Source organism: Podarcis pityusensis (assembly GCF_964106645.2).
Source record: "Podarcis pityusensis genome assembly, chromosome: 2".
In the NCBI taxonomy this organism is placed as follows: Eukaryota; Metazoa; Chordata; class Lepidosauria; order Squamata; family Lacertidae; genus Podarcis; species Podarcis pityusensis.
Window position 1 is genome coordinate 94320600 of NC_138029.1, and position 20887 is coordinate 94341486.

The following is a 20887-nucleotide window of genomic DNA, read 5'->3' on the forward strand; positions in this document are numbered from 1 at the left end:
TTTCTGGGTTAGCGGAGTCTGTAACCTGAAGCATCTGTAACCCAAGGTACCACTGTATGCCATTCTGGGAGTCCTTTGGACCAAAAATGGAGAGTACTAAATAGAATAATGAAATACAGCTATAGATGTTCCAATGTTCCTGCCCATACTAATATGCTAAAGGAGGTCTAACATACAGTTTTCATCCAAGAATGTCAGTTTTTCATGAGTAGACTTATTTTATGTGAATGTGTCTGGCCTTGGAGTGTCAAACAGTACAGTGAAACAACAGATCCATCTCACTGAGTTTCTGCCTGTCTGTTTCACTAATGTTAGAGGAAAAGCAGGTCTTCTCTCAATCCTTGAACAAGTCTATGACAGAAGTCTCCCAGCTTGAACCCAGAGTCAAAAACTGGGCTATGCCTGCTCAATCAAGTGATTCTGCAGTTGAAAATTTCACATCTTAGAACCTACATCTAAAATTTTGCTTTTGCAAAATACTCAAACTCAGGGGTTTCCAACCTATGGCTCCCAAAACACCAAGCTTCATTCAGGTGGTCCGTGGCAAGTCTGCATAAAAATATTTGCATGTGTTTTTAATTGTAATCTGTTTTTATTGTTTGTTTTATTTCTCATTTTGTATTTTATTGTATTAGAATTTATAAAAAATATGACATGATAAATAGGAGAAGCAATAAAAATATATTTAGAAACTAGCACAGTGTATTAGCATTGCTTCAACAGGCAGAAAAACAATTCAGTGGTCCACCAGAATCATCAAGTGGTCTGTGGGAGGAAGTTGTGAACCACTGCTCTACCCTCAGGAAAGACAAATTCTCCACTACAGTGGTACCTCAGGTTAAGTACTTAATTCGTTCCGGAGGTCTGTACTTAACCTGAAACTGTTCTTAACCTGAAGCACCACTTTAGCTAATGGGGCCTCCTGCTGCCGCTGCGCCGCTGGAGCACGATTTCTGTTCTCATCCTGAAGCAAAGTTCTTAACCTGAGGTAATATTTCTGGGTTAGCGGAGTCTGTAACCTGAAGCGTAGGTAACCCGAGCTACCACTGTACTTACATCACATGGGGAAACAGAACAAACCAGAAGTCTGCCAGTACTGGAAATATCTGAGGATCTGTAACTAATCAGCCAAGCACCAAAAATGCACCGCTTTCTGTCATGAAAAATAATGTAATAGGTACACTAGATAAGTATTATTGAGGGAAGAAATCCATCTTAGTAAAATACCCCTTTCCCTGAAATGCTTTTCAGACCCAGTATCTCTCCGCCCTTTTCCTTCTAGCACCCCAACATTTCATTTTTCACAATAGTGAACTTCTTTACAAACCAGGTCATCAAAAGCACTTTTCATGACAGCAGCAGCAGCTCTTAACTAAAAACTCCTTACCTTCTTTTATTTAATAAAAATCAGTTTAGCCCAGAGCTCTTTATGTTTAAACTATAGCCACTTTTGAACACATTAGAACTCCAGCTCCTTACTTTTGAGCAGTTTAAAAAGGCTACTTCTGTTTGACTTGCTTTACATTTGATTGTAATAACAAGAAGGAACAGCCTTAAAAACATCACTCACGAGTGCAATGGAAGTGCTTGGCTGCCCTTACATGTAAGCAATTTGTGACTGAATCTCTTTGGTGTCAGGACAATGCATACTTGTTTTTCTACTTAGCAGATTTTCTCCACAACTGAAAATGTCAACTTCTTCACAATTCTCAACAATGTTCACTTTCTCAACAATGCAATTCAGACTAATAGTTACAACATGAACATATTTGTTAAAGAAACTTCACTCATTTTCCATTCCTTGCAATGTTGGAACACTTAGATCAAGCATTTCCCCTTGCTTACATGTACACAACATTCTAGAATTAAGAAGTATGAAGAACATTTAAAAAAAACATTAAAAGGACCTGGAGAATCAGGCCATTGATCTAGTCCAGCATCCTGTCCTTACAGTGGACAACCAGATGCCTTTGGGAAACCTACAAGCAGGTTTTGAGCACAAGAGCACAATCTTCTCCCATTGTTTCCAGCAACTGGTATTCAGAAGCATTGCTGCCTTCAGAAGCATTGCTGCATAAAGAAGCACTTTCTTTTATCTGTCCTGAATCTTCAAATATCCTTCTTCTTCTTCATCTTCATCATCCTTTCATTGTGAACTTTACTTAATATACAATTTTTGTCTGATAGATGCAAAGCAATTTCCTCTTATATAATGCATTTTCATCTTTTATTTCTATTTGTATACAAAGTTTTAATCTACAATTTAGTATATGCATTTTTGTGCACATTCCTTGGCTGTAGAACTACACTGCAAAATTCAGAGAAGTGTGGCTTTCACATGACATCTGTGTTTTAATTCATGAATTGTTTCAGAAAGTATGAATCTAGGATGCAAACTGAATTGAATTTCCCCCTCATCCCTACTTTTCTCTTATTTTTATGAAGCTATTTCTCCATTAGACACCCCAGAATGCTGCCCTTCAATCATTACAATCTACTTACTTGTAGCTACAGCAGCTACAAGACTCCTCAATCTGGAAGGAGCCATCTTCATTGTAGGAAAATGGTTAACCAGGAAGAGAAAATCAGGTCTTGAGATTGGGTAGAATAATAACCTTCCCAATTTAAATGCTGAAAAGACTGTGAATACTCATTGGGTTTTCAGAAAAACAATCCCCTGCAATTTCCTCCATTTTGTGATGCACTGAAATGGGCAAGACAACATATGGAACACAAACTGTAGGTGAAAGGGAAGCAATTGACAGAACAACACAAACTGTTCAAAGAAGAAACATTATTAAACTGGTGTATTTTGGCCACTTCTCAATGGATGTGCCAGAAAACTGGCCAACTCACAGTGCTCTACATGGAGACAATTTTATACCACCACCATCACACTTAGTAAATGTTTCAATAAAGACATATTTAACACGTGTCCCGTTCAAATATGCTATATACAAAGCACACAGTACAATAGCTGGGTATTTCACGCTATGTCTATCATCATGTTATTTTCATTTCAGCAGAAATTACATTGATAATACAAAATCCCTAAACCCACAATTGAAGTGGACAGATTGGAAGCCTTTTAAAAAAAACAATAATAATAGCCATTTGTGCAATACAGATTAAAAACTCATCACCACTATCAATTGCTGGTGACAGCAGTTTGTGGCAATGTTTATTTGCAGTCCATATTTAACTGAATTAGTTCTTAGCTTTCCTAGAAAGCCATAATGATCTCTATTCAGCATCCTGAGCTAAGTGCAGAAAAGTGGATTTGCTTAATGCAGATTTATTTTTCTCCTTTCTAAACATGCAACGGCACTTGCTGACTTAATAGGCACTTGGTTTGGTTTTTGGAGCATTATGTGCTTGAGCAACAAGAATCAATAAACAGAATTCAAGAGCAAGTCGTAGATGGCAAAATCGTCTGGACATCCTTCTCCAGTTACATCATCTCTGGATGTAGCATACAAGCTTAAATCCTGAAGGTTCCAGGATGCAGCATACAACAAACCATAAAGAAGCAATTCACTATTTGCTGAAAATATAATAATGCTGGTTAGCTCGCTGAGATCAGATGGTGACTTCAGTAGTGCTGCCCTGATGAGAACTCACACATACAAAAACTTGAATTTTGTGACAGAACTCCCACCTTACATTATATATCTAGCAACAAAGCACAGAAGCATCCAGCTTAGCCAAGCCTAATAAGTGACTACTTATCAATCATTTCAACACCATAGTTCAGTGTACAATGTGCTTTACATCTCTTTTATTCTCTCATCCCCAAATTGCAGCCCTATGAAACAGATTAGGGCATCTAATGTGATCCCTGGATAAGCAGAGATTTTATCATGGCCAAACATCACACTGAATCCATGGGAAACACAATACTTGGTTGTGTGATTCATTGAGACATACATGTGACAAAGCAGTCTATAGCAGAAACATTAAGATGACTTCTGTTGGGTGCTTGTGCTCTCTGTTTAACCTGAGGGTATGTCTACACAATTTCTAAAAACTCAGGCGTTTTCTCTTTCTCCCAGAGAGCTTACACTTTTTTAATACAGAAATCCAGTTATAGGGGAGAAAATTAGCTGTATTTGATGTTTGACACTACTTCAGAATACTAATCCAAATAAGTATTGCATTAAAATAGAGAGTGTTTGAGTAGAATTTAAATTGTTAAGACACAGGGAATGCCTATACAGTAACTATGTTATTTCATTAAACCAAATCACTGCAATGATACCTCAAAGAATGAAGCAAAAGACAAATCTATCACTGGAAGTAGTAAGTTCTATGGTATTAATGAAAGCCATTATTTGATGGTGGAGAGGCAGGGTGTCAGGAACTACGGGTAACTTCTGTTCTGTACTGTCCATGTTTCTTTGTAATATCCTGCGTACAAACATCCTCAAACATTAACATCTGCAAATGAGGCCTTATATGGGGAAACTTTTTGTGGGACATCTATTGCATGGAGCAAAACTTTGTGTCAGCTGTGGTTCCAATCTAGCCAGAGGTCCTCCTTGGGTCACCACATAATGTAATTCTGAATAATGGATAAGAACATTTACATTTAGGTTGGAAGGTTACCTCTAGTTCTCTCTCTCGGTAGTTCATTTGCTCTTGTTCTTTTTAAAAACCTATATGCTTTTATTCTCTCCTTTTTTGTGATTTAATTTATGATTATTATTGTGCAGTTTTAACTTGAAGACTGGTATAAACAACACCTGAAGCTTAACTTCCACATGTCTTCCTACTGTGAATTGCCAGATGTCCTAATGTGGTTGCAGCTCGCCCATTGGTCTGCAGGGGAAAATACAAATTTTCTACTTTAGATACTAGCTTGGCTCGCACATTACATTAAACCATTGTTTCTTCCCTCACTCCTGTTGCTGCCATGCCTCAGATCAAGAAGCATAGCCTGAATTGTTGTCTCATCTAACCTAGGCTCATGGCTTGTTTTTTTACAAATGAGCTATGAGCATTAAGCAAAGAAAAAAACAACCTTGGTTATCTATCACCCACGATTTGTTTGGAGGAAACAAATGAAGTATCTTGGATCAGACAATACAGTGAACCAAACTCTGGCTTGTTTTGTCTGAAGTATGGCAGCGGAAGTAGGGGAGCAGCATTGTGTGAAATTTTGTTTCAAACTATGGTTTAATATAGCATCTGAATAAGGCCATTATAGGAAATGCTGGACAGCAAGTCAGTGTCACTGGTTTGCATATTACCTGCATCATCTCCCCAAACAACACCAAAACATTAATGAAGACAGCATATTCAGTAACCACAGAATGTTGGTTATCAGCTGAAAAGGGGGGGGGGGTTGGAATGGTGATGTAATTCAGGCTGGTTTTGTGAAGTTTTATTCTGGTGAATTTTGAATGTGGAAATGTCCTTACAAATCAAGCACAGCTGACCATAGAAAGGTCAAGGTGGTTTAAAAGGAATTACGTGGCAAAGAACTGGAAAGTAAAGAAGGAGAACTGAGCAACAAAAATGGAGATATTGTTAATACAAGGGATTAAAAAGTCCAACAGACACCATGTATACCATGGACCAAAGAATGGAAGCAAATAAAGCTATGCTGAAGAAGAAACTCCTAAATTCTCCAGGAGAACCAATAACACTAATCATTCATTAGGCATCAGCTCAGAGTAGTTAGTGGATCAAATTTTATTTTAGGAAAGCATCCAGTTGACCCATCAAACATAAAGGAAATTACTTGCACAAGGACACAAATTACACTTTTACTTACCAAGGGTCACATACAATATAAAGTGAAAAGTGAAACAGGGAAAGCCAATGATAGTAAAGACTTGTACTAAGTAAGGGGGTCAGGAATGGGGTTTGGTTTTTTTTAAAAGAATTTATCATACTTCAGCAGAATGTTCTTTGCATATTACAAAGTCAGCATAAAATGTCACATTTGCATTAAGGAATTATAGTAGGATTCATGTATGCTTGATGTAAGAATATAAATATTCAGCAGCTGCAAAATGATTGCAGAGAAGACTAAATGCTCACTTGTAAACCACAGTGCTACTCGTATATCATGAAATATGGAAAAATACTGTAGGCAAAAAAATGCCATGTAAAACAAATTGGGTTCGGACCATATTTGATTTGCAAATGAAATTGAAGAAGACAACACTAAACTATCTAAGAGAATCAGTAAACAGCAGGTTCACACACAGGGCACTTGTTCAGATATCCGTGGGTATAAGACCCTTGCCTCTTACCTTTTACTGGTATCCACTTGGAAGTAGAAAAGATTTACATGGAGAAATACAGATATTACTGAAACAGGTAATCATTTCAGGAAGAAACTTTCCTTAAAAGTTGCAAGCCTTCATCAGATTGTTTTTAAAAAGTCTAAGCACACAGTGTTGACTGGATCACCTTTATCTATATGCTGATTGACATTCAAAGAACTCTATTGTGCTTATTCTTGCAGACGCCATGCTGTTTTCTTCTTCAGCAGGACTTGTTCTTCTTTACGCTTGGTGATTCTATATTTAATGATGATTTGTACAAGCTCTCCCGGAACAACCAACCTGGATCCCTTTTAAAACATTAACTAATAACTAGTTCTGAAATCTGCCTTTTCTCCCTCCAAATTGCTTTTCCTTTTGTGTCATGTAGATTATAAACCTATGAGCAGGGACTGTCTTATTGCTGATATTTATAAGCCAATCTGGGGGCCTCTTTCATTTGAAAAGCAGGGTGAACATTAGATAGCTAGACAGACAGACAGACAGACAGACAGATTAAGTGTTACAATATGAGCTGTGAAAATTTCCCAGTTCAAATTTTACATCTGTGCTATGAACGTGCTAAATTACATTCAGCCAACCACAGCAATATGGGGATAATAATACTGATCTAACTTATAGGTCAACTGAAAGAATTACTGAGATAATGCATATGAAGAGTTCTGAGTGTGCCAAAACACTGCATCCACATTAACTGTAGAATTCCCAGCACTGCACTTCTTAGAAGAGAATCTAAAAATCCTGCATTAAATATAAAAATCCTTTCTGCATATTTGGAAATTGAAAACTGTCTAAACAATGCACAACAGAAGAGGGAAATAGAAAGAAGTGGGGAAATGTTTTGGAAAAGACATGTTGAGTTGAAAGTGAATCATCCGGTTCAGAAAAAAAATGTCTTCAATTCTCTTATTATTTCAAACAATAAAATAAGGTCAATTAGCATTCTCAACAACATGCTAGCAACCCAAGAGAAACATATGAATAATTCAAATCTGGAAAAAGGAGAACAATTGACAAAATAAATATTTTAATGATCTGCTCGTCTGCAACCACTCAGTAGAGACAGAGTAATAAAATCTGAGAGTAAAAGAACAGCACTGGGGAAATGATTCAGTAGATTATTAATTGATTTCAAAATTTCAAAATCCCCTACATATTAGCTTTCAAAAGATGATTGTGAAGACTTTGTAGACTGGGCAGAATACAGAAGTAGCCTGGCACGTTGCTGCATACAAGAGCTCCTTCAAAAAGAGTTGGTGCAATAAAAACTACTTTCAAGGATTTATCATACTTATTCTTAAAATGATTTTTTTTAGTAACAACAATAAAGTTGTAGCAGCCGTGGTTTCAACACTTTAGTTCGTCCCATATAGAACTTCAAGCTCAGCAATTCTGTATGTCTTTATAAACTACTGTAGCACATAAACTGCTCATTAGATTTTTATGCGGAGTCTTTAACTTCCCTTATTCAACATCCTTTGTGAACATCACATCAGCTGCACAACAACAGGAAATACAATTCACTCATGCATCTTTCCCTCACATCTAAATAATCTGCAAAGAGCAGGATTCGAACAGATACTACTGCATGAAGATGGCATATATAGTTGCACAAGGGCGGGTTCTGCATCTTCCACCCAACTTCACTCTTCAGCAGCAATCCCACACCTTTCTCAAGTGTCACCTGTCTCTCAGGGGACATAGGGACTACATTAGGGAACAAGCAAAGTAGTTAAGGATTCAACCATCTTAGTGTAACTCGAAGGTAAAATTATCTTCACGTGAAATCAAAGTTTACTCAATTTCATTGAGAAATCATGGAACTGATTTTAAACAATAACGGATTCAGACTGTTGACCCATCTTCCTCATTATCATCTACACTACAGGGGCTCTTCTAGACCTACCTGGAGATCCCAGGGACTGAACTTTGGACATTCTGCATGTAAAGCAGGTGTTCTATCACTTAGTAGCAGACCCACACTTATACCAATTAGGACCAAGAATGTAATGCGAGCTGTACCAATACTGCAATGGTATAACCTCCTTCAATAGACTATGATTGATATAAGGAAACTCGTCTTTTAGCAAAGAATTGGCCTTCAAACAATAGGCCCAATATACTTCCTCTTATTTTTAGGCATTTTACTCTTTGTAAATGTATTGTTGAGTGGAAAAAAAGAATGTGCTCTACATACTGAACTACTTCAAAACAACTTTCTGGATTGGATCATGCCCATTCTGAAGTCACAGTATTTCAAAACTGTGCTTTCCCCCAAAACGTACAGATTTCATAAACTTTAACAAAAAAAAAATTAAAAATAAAATGAATTTAGCTTGAAAGTATATCTAAGGAATTATTCTCTCAGATTGCGCCACATTCCCTACGCTATCAACCTAAGGTACCAAGTAGGGTCTATGTGAATCTGTCCAGAACCTCTGATTCACTCAGTGACTGCCAACCTCTAATTCAACTCAGTTCAAATTCTGAATCTCACATTGTAAGTCTGAATAAATGATAGGTTAAAGTGTTGTTTTTTTCAGAACTTATCGTGTGAACAGCCCCCCTTCCCTGATCTTGCCTCAGATGAAAATAAACAAGCATTTGTACGGACCCATCTGTCATGACTTCCATTTTTCAGAAGAAGCTTGGGACAAAATATTAAGAGATAAATCATTATGATGCGATAGAATAAGCAACAACACTAAGATACAAACTCTACTTACTTCAAGGCATGATACAGAGTCCTGTTTCAGTTCACCATCACCTGTAAGAACATATATGTAATGTTACCATGTGTATTGATTAAAAAAAGTTATTTTACTAATTAGATTCAGTCTTCAGTTTTAATAACAGTGAATATAAGCAGACTGATCCATTTCCCTGAAAATTGTTTGGAGGTGCTATTATGAATCAATACAAATTATAAAATTGAGCAAGAGTAATGTTTCTGTTGCTTAGAAACATTACGCTATTCTTACAAGAATTAGCTTTCCTCCAAATATTCCTCCTGTACACAAAAGGGATCTGAATATTTATCTACATGCACAAGGCTAATTTAGCATAGCAAAATCATGAATTAAAAACAAAAAATGCCAAACCGAGCACTCCCCTGGATTATTCCACTCTATGAATCACTGCTTCCTTCCTTCTACTTGAGTTACCTCTTTATTCTCTCTTGAGCAGCTCTTGACAGCTATGCGCTACTCTCAGGCCTCCTGTGTGCACAGCTCTCAATGCTCTGAGTTCAGCTATTCCACCTGTAGCTATTTGAACCTCATCATTCGGCAGCCTGGACTCAACACCCAGCTGTCCAAAACTGACTTCGGGCAGAACAAGCTCTTTTCAGCCTGCCAAGCCCCTCTGGAACCTTCCGCTTCTCTTGTTTGCCCAGATGCTCTCAGCGTGCCAAAGTCAGCAGTCTCAAAGCTGGAACTAACAGTCTCCAGCTGCACAAAGAATCTCAGCATGTGTTTCCCTTAAAATGGCCGGGGTCAAAATGACTGGGTCCAAATTCTGGATTTAAAAGCCAAATGTGATTGTCAGGAGAGCCTTTATGCTGGGTTTTGGTGCCTTTCATGGAAACTGGGATGGAATTACTACAAAAAAGAAGTTGCTGCTTAGGATGTAGTGAATATGAAAAGTGGGAGGTCATGAAGTTGGTACCACAGGAGTAAGTGTGATTTTAATCAAAACTGGAGAACTAAGTCGAAATAAATTAAAAAATTAAAAAATTGTCCAGTAGCACCTTAGAGATCAATTAAGTTTGTTCTGCATGCACACCTCTTCAGATACACACGAAAGCTTATACCTAGAACAAACTTAGTTGGTCTCTAAGGTGCTACTGGACAATTTTTTTATTATTATTATTTATTTCGACTGCATCAGACCAACACGGATACCTACCTGAATGGAGAACTAAGATTTTATTTTACTTTTTAAAGAAGATATACACTGCTTTTACCCATGTCCGTTTTCTTTTTTACTTTAAAATCATGCTGCTACCTCGGTAAATGTTAAAATATGAAGCACTTAAGAATATTTGCATTCTACTAAACTTCTCATTCTAGGATACAGCCGAATAGATCCTAGTTCAGTGTTTAGCAGCAATGATGGGTTGTAATTGTTATTCCAGCAAATGGTTTTCGCTGTATGTTTATAATACATAAAGTTCATCAGACACACAACGTGGAGACTACAAACACAACTCACAAAACTACAGTACAAATCAGCATCTAATCAACTACCTCGAGCATCAACTTAAAAAACAGATAAAAGTATTTAAGCTGTTGCCTCCATCAAGTGGCCAGAAAGAAGATTTAGAATGACTCCCTTGACAGATCATGTAGCTGCATGAAACAGAAAGACTGTACCATGAAGTGTTCCTACATTGTATTATTCCATTTCAATAAATGTATTGTGATCCTTTTTGTCCATTTCCTAATATTATGAAGTTACAGTAGTGGATCCAGGAGTAGAACAAATAGCTTGAGGGAACTATGGGGGGTGGGGACATGCACATCATCACACAAGGTCATAAAATCTGGAGACAAAATCTAAAATTCCAAAAAGGAGATTTTTTTATATTCACAAACACTTCTAGTTAACCATTTCTATGCAATTAAATCACTGGAAAACCAGTAGAGTATAGTGGTTAGTGAGACTAGGACTGATGACACCAAGGTTCGCATCTCATGTCAGTCATGTCAGCCAGTCACTATTTCTCAAGCTAACCTATTTCTTAAGTGTTTTTATATAATTAATTATGTTATTCAACTCCATTTATTTTAATGCAAGGGAAACATAATGACAATGGAGGCGGGAATTAATCAATTGGGTACCATTTGTGGAATGAAAACAACAATCACATTCACTGGATTGATTACTTCTCTGGACTTAAGCAAATATTAGCAATTTCCACCCCTGTTTCTGGAGGAATTCTCTGACATCCCAAGACAAAGCCACAGAGAACAGTCAATCTGCCTCTCTCCATATGCGAAGAGAAGAACACCTAAACTATACAGAGCAGGAAACCGCAACACCATTTTCAAACTCCTTCACTTCCCACTTGAATGCATATACTGTTCTGCTCCTTTGCACTTGCCTCTCATTTTCTAGAGTTCTTTTTCATCCCTCGCCCCACATTTCCATGGACTTGCACCAGCACCTGCAGGTGAACAATTAGCTTGATCCAGTGCTTTTTTTGGTAAGAAACGAGGTGTCAGTACTTACATCTAGATAAAAGTGTCACGGCACACAATGGCTGCCAATTGTGGAGCGGGGAGTGATAGCATTCTGTCGGAAATAAAGCACTGTCTAGAGATCACTGGCCTCTTTCCCCAATCCCCTGCTTAAGATAAAAGATATAAATATAGGTTTTATACCAAGTGCTCCACTGGGCTGCTGTTTTGTGAAGAATGCAGATGTTGCCAAGAAGAAGGTATGACAAAACCCGGATTGTACTCTGGCAGAGGAAATCATTGTGTTCACTGTGCTTTCTTCCTAGATATTGAGAATGGATTGTTGGGTGTACCAGAATGAACACACAGGAACACAGAATGCTAGCTTATACTAAGTCATAGCATTGGACCGTCTGACTTGGTACTGTCTACAATGACTGACAGTGGCTTTTCCATGATTTCCATGATTTCAGGCAGGGGCCACTCTCAGCCCCATTTGGAGATGCCAGGGTTTGAACCTAGAAACTTCATCATGCAAAACAGATGCTTTCCCACCTAAATACAGCTCTTCACAGTCTAGGTATGAGTGGATACAGAGGAGAGAGCTTGCCTAAAAGCAAAGGGTAATGTGGTTGTGGTTGGCTGGTTGGTTGGTTGGTGGAGCAGGGACAATATTTTTATGAAGAGCTGCTAGGCAGGAGTTGCGAAAAAACAAGACTGGATTATTTCTTCGTATGAAGGAAAACATGTTCTCTAGTTACATACTGTCTACTTAAAAGGGAGGTGGGCCCTTTCCATTTCTTAAAGTAGGTTTCCATTTGTAAAAGCAGGGTGTCATCACTGAGGGGTGTGTGTGACAAAATGAGTTTTTTAAATAAAAAATGGTTTCACAGAACTTTTGAGGAGTGACATGGTGGCTTAGGGGCCTGCAGGTTTCGCACTGCCTGAAATGTCAGTGTGGGACTTGCGTCTGCCTACTGCCTCTCCCTCAGCCATCCTGCTCTACAATACAGTCCTGATTTGGTTCCTTCCCCTCCCTCACTCTCAGCGCAGGAACGAAGGGTTGAGAAAAGGCTAGAACAATTAATAAAAGCCGAGTCAGAGCAAAAAAAAAAATGCAAGGAGGGAGGTATAAATAAGGGATGAAGAGGGACTTTAGCTTCTGCAACTGACTTGCTTATCTGATGGATGCGTCATGTGCTGACTCCTTCGCTACTGAGCAATAAAGTTAATTACTGAGAAGCAGTGTGTCTGTTTCTGCTTACAGCATGGGACAACAGGCAGAAGGGCTTTTCTGGCAGCCTGACAGCACATCACCTGTGCACGACATTTGGCCCAGCTGACACACCTACCCCATAGCTAATGCAATATGTGATGTGGAGCAAGTAAAGATGTAGTAGCAAAGGAACATGTTATTTACAAGCAGATTATTTTTTTCTGGGAACAAATGGCATGAACTATATTTTGTTTTATCTCTGGAAGTGCATTTAGCTCGTGTGAAAGCTCAAATATAAGAAGGAAATTAACAGAGAAACATTGAGGAAATGAATAAACTGCCATGAGAATGCAACCCAATGTGCATAGCAAAAAATAAGTAGCTATATAGAACTACCAAAGTATGTTTGGAAGCTATTCTCTTCCCCTGCAAAAAATAGAAAGAAAAGAATATCCTATTCCTTGCCTTTAATTGAACCTTGAAGTAAGGCTCCTACTGGATTCATTAGTCTACTCACTTACTTCCTAGCTTATTTAACAATTTTGCTAGCTATAATTTTGGAGGTAGAATTATGTGTTACTGTTTCAGAATGGAAGGGTTACAGCTCCATCATAACAAGTATGTACTACGCACATATAATTAGACTAACCTGGAGACCAATTTTGACATATCTTAGCCAGCACTTGTGAGTCATGTTCATAAACTCCAAGAGAGAGCAGCAGCCCTGTTTCTGCAGTATTAGTGCCACATCTTTTATTCTCTGCGCTGTTGTAGCTTTCATTCAGATTAGCTGGAGGGAAGAGTTTTCTTCCAGCTCAAGCATTACGGCTTGATCTGAAGTGTGTGGAATTGAGGCCTCTCAGAATGGGAATAACACTGAGGCTTCGAGAGACAGAGACTGAGCTCTACCCAAATCTGTACATAACGAGGGCTCAAGAAGGCAAATATTTGAGATTTTGTGTAATAGCTATGTAGACTTTGATATAAACTCTAAAGGTTCATACTACTGGAGGCAATTCATTTGAACACATATGTTCATATGAACCAATGTGATGAGGACTGATTGTTGTCAAGCAGTTTATAAGGCAAGCTAAAGACAAAGCTAGGGTTGCCATATTTCAAAAAGTAAAAACCAAGACACCACCAAAATTGTTGAGGATTTTTAAGGAAAACCTGAAAGTTGGTGAGCTTTGAGCTTTCAAAGTTGTCGATTTTTCAATTGACTTGCCTAAGATCCAGGACAAAGAGACACCTTTTGGAAATCCCCCCAGACATCAAGTCCACCTTTGAAATCCGGACATATGGCAGCCCAAGACAATGCTGTCTTGATGATCAACAAAAGGATCTACCCAAAGTATCACATGCAGGCTGCAATCTGGAACTGGGGTCCAAGGCTTTACGAATGCCCAGTGGGATTTCTCCCTTTCCCCCTTTGCACAGACAACCACAGAGAAATCTTAGCAGTGGAGGGTAATCTGCAGAACAGCAACCTTTGTTTCCTAAGCCCTGCCAGCACTGGCTAAGGCAGAAGGTGGAGACAACCATCCCCCCCCCCTTCCCATTGCATCCAATGGGAAGGAATTAATTGTGCCAGCTCTCAAGCTGCAGTAGTTTCCCACAAGAGAGCTGACGATCCCATGGGTCCCTGGCCACCCAGACATCTCCCTGGAATGCTCCAGTTTTGGCCCCATTACTGGTGGAGCACTACTGGAAGGCACCATGTCAAATTCAGGGAGGACCTCCAGCAACAGACCTTCTGCTCAAGAATCCAAATACTGGAACCTCCAGTCATGCTACAAACTATTTTTGAACAAGCCTGCAGGTTCAAAAGTATTTTGCAAAGCAGGCATCCACGAAGAAGGGCCACTGCTATTCTAACACCAAAACCTGAAAACATTATTGGGCACATAATACAGTTGTGCAGTTCACTGAATATCCATAGTTTCCAAGACCTATTAGGCCCTTCCATCATCCCAGATCTGTGTGGGAATCACTAAAAGATGCTATGTGTACAAAATAAAGCTAAAATCACAAAAACTAGGTTTTCAAGCATTCATAGCTTTGAAAACTCTATTCCCATTGCTCACTTATTCACTATTTCTAGTTTTTTACCCTTTCATCACATTAATTTGAGAAGTTCCATGACATATGGTGTTCATTGCTAATAGCACTAATAAAAATGTGTGTTGTGATTTTATTAGTGAATTTTGTCCGCTTTGATTTGTTACTTTAGTAATATTTGTCTGTGCCTGCAGATGTGTGTTTGAACAAGAATAAATATACAAACCATGAGACTTTTCAAAACCAAAAAAAAAGTCTGAATTGAAGCTTATAGGCTTTTTTCTCTCTTTAGAAGGATCAGCTATAAGGAAAGATGAGGGTTTTTTAATTCCACTGCACTGAAAAATTAATTCACCCATCTTTCTTTGAAGTACAGTCTGTGCCACTGTTGTAGATACACATTTGAGGTGTTTGTTGTTCTTATATCCTTACAGGCCACACAGAAACCATATTTCTACACTTAAAATCTAATGCATTTAAACTATGTTAACACCCAGTACTCAGCAAGTCCAAAGCAATTTTCCTTTAAAACAAGTGTATGTCAGCTTCCGTCAACTCAAGTGCTTTCATCTTTCACAAGCAGAGATCACGCTGGGAGTCATAACTATGAAATTACCGTGAAACAAACATAATGCTCTCCTATACAACAGTATATAATGCATTACAGTAAGACTGTGTGAAGCTATAAGCTTCTCAGAAATTTCCGTAGCCATCCTTCTGTAAATGTCAAGAACAGTAGTATGACATTGGATTCAAAGATACGACGAGTGACATTCTTTTAATATGACTCTGCCCATCAGAACTAAGGTTTGTTCTCTCAGCTGTACCCAAAGAAAGGTCCCCATTTCATATGAAATAGCGTGAACATCAATTAGGAAGCACTTCATGGAGGGAGGGGGGAAATGTGGACTCCACTCCATAAATGTATCTTCCAATTGTTCTGTGTATATGTTAGCAATCTCAAAAGCCATGGGGGATTCCATCGCTATCCATTTTGACTTGGTACTAGAACTGTCTATCAAACAGAAAATGTTTTTGCATAAAGCAATTTTCGCTAAAGGCATAATAAAATGTGTAGGAGGTTTTCAAGAATCCTGTCTACAAAGAAAAACCTGTCCTATACCAGTAAGTGCACTCAGATCCTGCTTGTGAGCTTCCGACAGGCATCCAGTTGAACAGGATGAGAACTCTAGCACCATAAAAGGCTCAAACATGAAGAGTCACCAGTTTATCCTTAATTACTATTTCTATTATTAATATTTATTAAATCTGTATACTACCCTATAACCATAGATCTCAGCGCAGTTCACAACATAACAGGTATAAAAAACATAATATACATTATAAAAACAAAAACAACCCAACAATTCCCCCTTCTACAACACATTTCAAAAGGGTATCGGATGTCAATCAGCCAAAGGCGTAGTTAAAGAGGAACATTTTCTCCTGGTACCTAAAGGTGCATAATGAAGGTGCCAGCAGAACCTCTCTGGGGAGAGCATTCCACAAATAGAGAGCCACTACAGAGAAGGCCCGTTCTCATGTTGCCACTCTCCAGACCTGTTATGTAGGAGGAACATAAAGAAGGGCCTCAGAAGATGTTCTCAGGGTCGAGGTAGGTTCATGTGGAGAGAGGAGGTCCTGAGCAATACTTCAAGGTAATTGTACGTACTGACAATCCATTCAAAATCAGAGTTTCTGATATGAAATTCTATGAAGGGAACAAATGGATGATGATTAAGAAAACCCACATTAAGATAGTGAGCCTGGGCTGGAGTCTCTATCAGAAACCATGGTTTGCTTGAAAGTGGAGGATGTAGATTTCTTTATACAAGAACTAGAATGTGAAGATTACCAATGTAAAGACCACAGTTTGGGAACCCCTGATATAGAAAACTTAGGATGTATTTGAATCCAGTGAACTAACTGAGCATACTGGAAAATAAGCATCAAGTGGTAATATTTAATATAAAGTATGTTTAATAATATGATTATGTTAGTGATGTTACAATTTCAGGGCTACTAATGGTGAATCCTACTAAAGTGAAATATTTAAAAAGTGTGTGGTTCTATAGTTTCATTCCATTCCACCCCTTTCCACTACCAGAAGATGAAACTGTGATCTTGACAGGCCCGTTCCCTCCCATCCTAAGTCTACATGGGCCAGTAAGAGGAAAGCTGACTCTCTTGTGCAGGGAAACAGTGATTTTGCCCAAAAGGAATGCCATGTTTAACTCATCTTCCAGCTGTACTTGATAAATTATAAAGTACATCACAGCTTTTTGTCATACAATATTTGGATCACAGGCTCCACTCCTATTCATGAATTCATTCATTGTCATTAACACAATAGATTGGTGATGACAGCTAAACTGGAGAGTGAGACACTTTTGAAAACCTGAAACTTAAAATCTATTCTATACACATTTTAGGCATATTCACTTCCTTTCCATACAAACAATGTCTGACATCAGTCGAAACATGTCTGGTAAGTGTAATCTCTCTGATGAAGGAAGGTGTTCCACAAGCCAACTTTCAAGGCTTAAAGAGGAATAGTTGGGGTGATTTGTTCTGTAATACAAATCAGTATGAACTTGTAGTGTCCAGGTGCTTTTCCTAAATAAATTAATTGGAAGCAAGACTGTTGATTTTAGTACCTTAACTAAGAATATGAACAGCCGCTATCGTGCACTCATACAACAAAGTGGGTTGTATCCAACTAAGTCCTACTCAAGAGTACACCCATTGAAACTAGTGGATTTAAATTAGTCATCTCAATTAACTTCAATGTTTCTGCCCTAAGTTGGACTAGTATGGGATGAAATCCAGGGCATACGAGGCAGGGCCTCTTCCAATACTTTGGGTGTAGAATATGATGGTATAATCAAAGCTACAGAGTGGCACATGTGTACAAATTAGCAAGGTCTGAGGATGGGAAAATTGCAAGCACTATGTACTTACTACCTGTGGTGCTGTAAGTTACTTTTTGTGCTGGTAAAATGAAGTCAATTCACAGAGTTATAGCAATTCACTACCCACCAAGAAAAAAAAGTAAGATATCTGATCAGGGCACAGTCAACTCGCAACTTGTGCATTCAGTGTTCGCTATTGCAGCTCTAAGTGCTTGGTGGCCAGCCAGGTGCAATCGCATAAGTTAAACACACATGCTTACCAGGCTGTGGGATGGTATCACATAGGCTCTGAGGGGCTTTCACAAGATTTTGGACAGCCCAGATTCTTGACAGTCTTGTAGAGCCTAGTAAGCAAGGTGCAAAGCTTAAAAGCTCTCCATCCTGCAGAAGTGGGAGTGAGACCTGCTCAGGAAACCAGCTTCAGAAAGGTCAGGATGGCTGCATGGGAGGGGGTTGGGTGGGGGAGTTCCAGGCTGGTTCTGACTCCTGTATAGACAATTTCACCTTTACCCGCACACCCCCTCCCGGAAGGTAGCCCCCACACATTGTGAGCCTACTGTACCTTAAAGCCGATACTCTGTTGTAGTTAGTACACAAGTCTATGTAACTGAATGAGAGTTTATATGAGTGCTTCTAATTCTGGAATAAACAGTTTGAAAGTATCATTTTTTTTCTGTTGGGGAAATACCTAGTGTTGGGATTAGTTAAATACTGTATAGTAAAACAAGCAAAAGCAATTTGCTCACCACTTCCATAAAAGTGAAAATTGAATCTCAAAACGTTACAAGATGATAACAAACTGTATGTATCCATCATTAGGGAACAGATTTATACACATCAATTGATTTTGGGGTTTGAAAATGAAATTTGTTTGATGTAATTAGTTTTACAAATGAAATGAACACTGACCTTCCTGGCTTTGTATTGACAATATCATCCTTAGATATCCGACCGATTTGCAACAATTGTCAGAAGTAAAGAAAAAAGCATGATTTACAGGCTTATTTAAAAGCCAAGGATATTAGTTGTTCGACCTTATCTTTTCCTTCCTATTTAATGTATGCTTTTCATATGCTCTAGAGAGAATCATCTGTGCACTCCAATGTATTAAAAATAAAGATACAGGATATATATGAAAAAATATGCTGGGAAGCAGCTTTCTTAGGTAAACGCAAGAGGAGTGCACCTGTCAGTGAAAATAAATGATTACTTAAAAATATAGTTCATACTATGACACTCCGGCATATTCATTACCTTTCAGCTTGAAATAAAACACATTGCAATTTGCTTTGCTTTCAGTTGATACACATACTGTGTTTGAACTGCTGATTAAGTGATTCTTTCCTTATTTGCATAGAATAAATCAACTACACCACTTATAACAATGTATAATTAACATGGTATGCCAATCTTAGGTAGTTTTTGTTTTGCTTTTTTAAGTGAGGAGGCAATGCAAGTTTGCTTTCTTGGTGTCAAGTACATTTATGTTACACCTCTAAATCTTTTCCAGCAGGGGAAAGAGTGCTGATGCACTCATGTCCTGCTTGTTTTACTTATTTATGAGTCTGCTTTGTTTGTTTGACTTTTTCTGGCCCTTTACCATACAGTTTCCAGAACAGGTTACAACCTTGGGCTTCTGGGCTTTGGAGCCCAATCTTCCAGGCCACCATCATCAAGTAGCAGTTCTGTTTCGCTGTTTGCAGGCTCTGGAACCTTGTGACTAGGACTTGTAAACAGGGTTTTACTGAGGCAGGTTGAGAGAGAGGTCAGGAGTGGACATAGGACCAAGAGACAAGGATGGTGAAGGAGCTGCTGTGCCATGGTTGCCTTCCTGTCTGAGAATGCACAAAACTACACCTTTAGCAAGTGCAAGCTGTTTGCCTTGCTGGAAGAGAAGATACAGCAACACGAGGCCCACCTATTCACTCTTCGAGCTATTGGGCAAGATGAAGAATTTATTGACAGAGCAGAGTGGACTGTCCTGAAACAGCAATGCAGGTGGGGTGCCCCTAGGGAGGAGGAAAATCGGCCATTGCAGAAGTCAAACCTCTGGAGTAACACAACACACAGAAACATGTCCATGCGGACTGGTGGTCGGCAAATGTTGTCCTCAATAAAACAAAACCTCTGGAGAATCAAAGAGTGCTCACAAATAGTTTCTCATCATCCTGGGGGAAAGTGACAAGTGGGGTACTGCAGGGTTCTTTTCTGGGCCCGTTGTTTGAATCAACCTGTTGTTGGAAACCAAGTCTTATGAGGAACAGTTGATGGAGTTGGATATGTTTAGCCTGGAAAATGGAAGGCTGAGAGGAGATATGATAGCCATCTTCAAGTATATAAAGGGTTGTCATACATGGAAGGTGGAGCAAACTTATTTTCTTCTGCTTCGGAGGGTAGGACCCGAACCAATACGATTCAAGTGTGCCATTATTGCTCACATGTAGGAGAATAAGAGTTTTGTTCTTAAGTCAAAACCTTTCTACAGAGCAATTCACACTGTTGGAAAGGTAAGAAACATAAAAATAAAACTTGAGTTATAAATGACTGGACAAATCACACAACTGTCATTGCCCTTGATGACATTCATACAGCATATCCTCCAAAAGAATCTTAATAGGGTAGTCTTTTGGTTATGGTTACTTTGCAGTGTGCATCTGTCCACGCCAGGTGTTAAGGTTATTATCTTACCGCTTCAGATGGCTTCAGATGACTCCAATAGGACTCTCATCTGTAAGTTATAATTCTGAGGAAAATTTGGAGGAATGTTTTAAAGTGGCATGAAGGTATAACTTGGAAATAGGCATATTTTGATTACTTATTGGTACTCCTAACTCCAGGTAGTTTAAAAAGTATAAAGCTACAAAAGTAAAGAAAGGGCACACTCCTTCAAAATTACATTCATAAGGCCAACTGAGACAATCAATGCACCCCACTCCCAGACAAATTACTTGGGAGACTGTTCAGTCATATGCATAATTATGTGACATGAAAAGTATTCATGTTTTCTTAATTGCAAGTATTTCAACTATGTTTAAATACATCATTCACTTTACAAGGTACAAATAAGTATGTGCAATTACATGCTAATTAGTTACAATTTAATTACTGTGTAAATACTGGTATGTAAGAAGATAATCAGATGGTTACTTGTGCAGTGTAAATTAATTGATAACAAGAGATTTACAATTGCAAATTAGGGCGATTACACTCTGAGTGCTATGTTAG

The 20887-nt window shown here is 38.5% G+C and overlaps 1 protein-coding gene across 7 annotated transcripts in view; it reads right to left on the reverse strand.

Moving 5' to 3' along the window:
- The window catches only part of LOC308471560 (contactin-4), a 520761-nt gene that overhangs the window by 452308 nt on the left and 47566 nt on the right, over positions 1-20887 (reverse strand). For all 7 annotated transcript variants that reach the window (XM_080995664.1, XM_080995658.1, XM_080995657.1 and 4 more), the window contains exon 2: positions 9020-9060. The gene's annotated coding sequence lies outside the window, so the exon portion shown is untranslated. The remainder of the gene's footprint in view (positions 1-9019; positions 9061-20887) is intronic.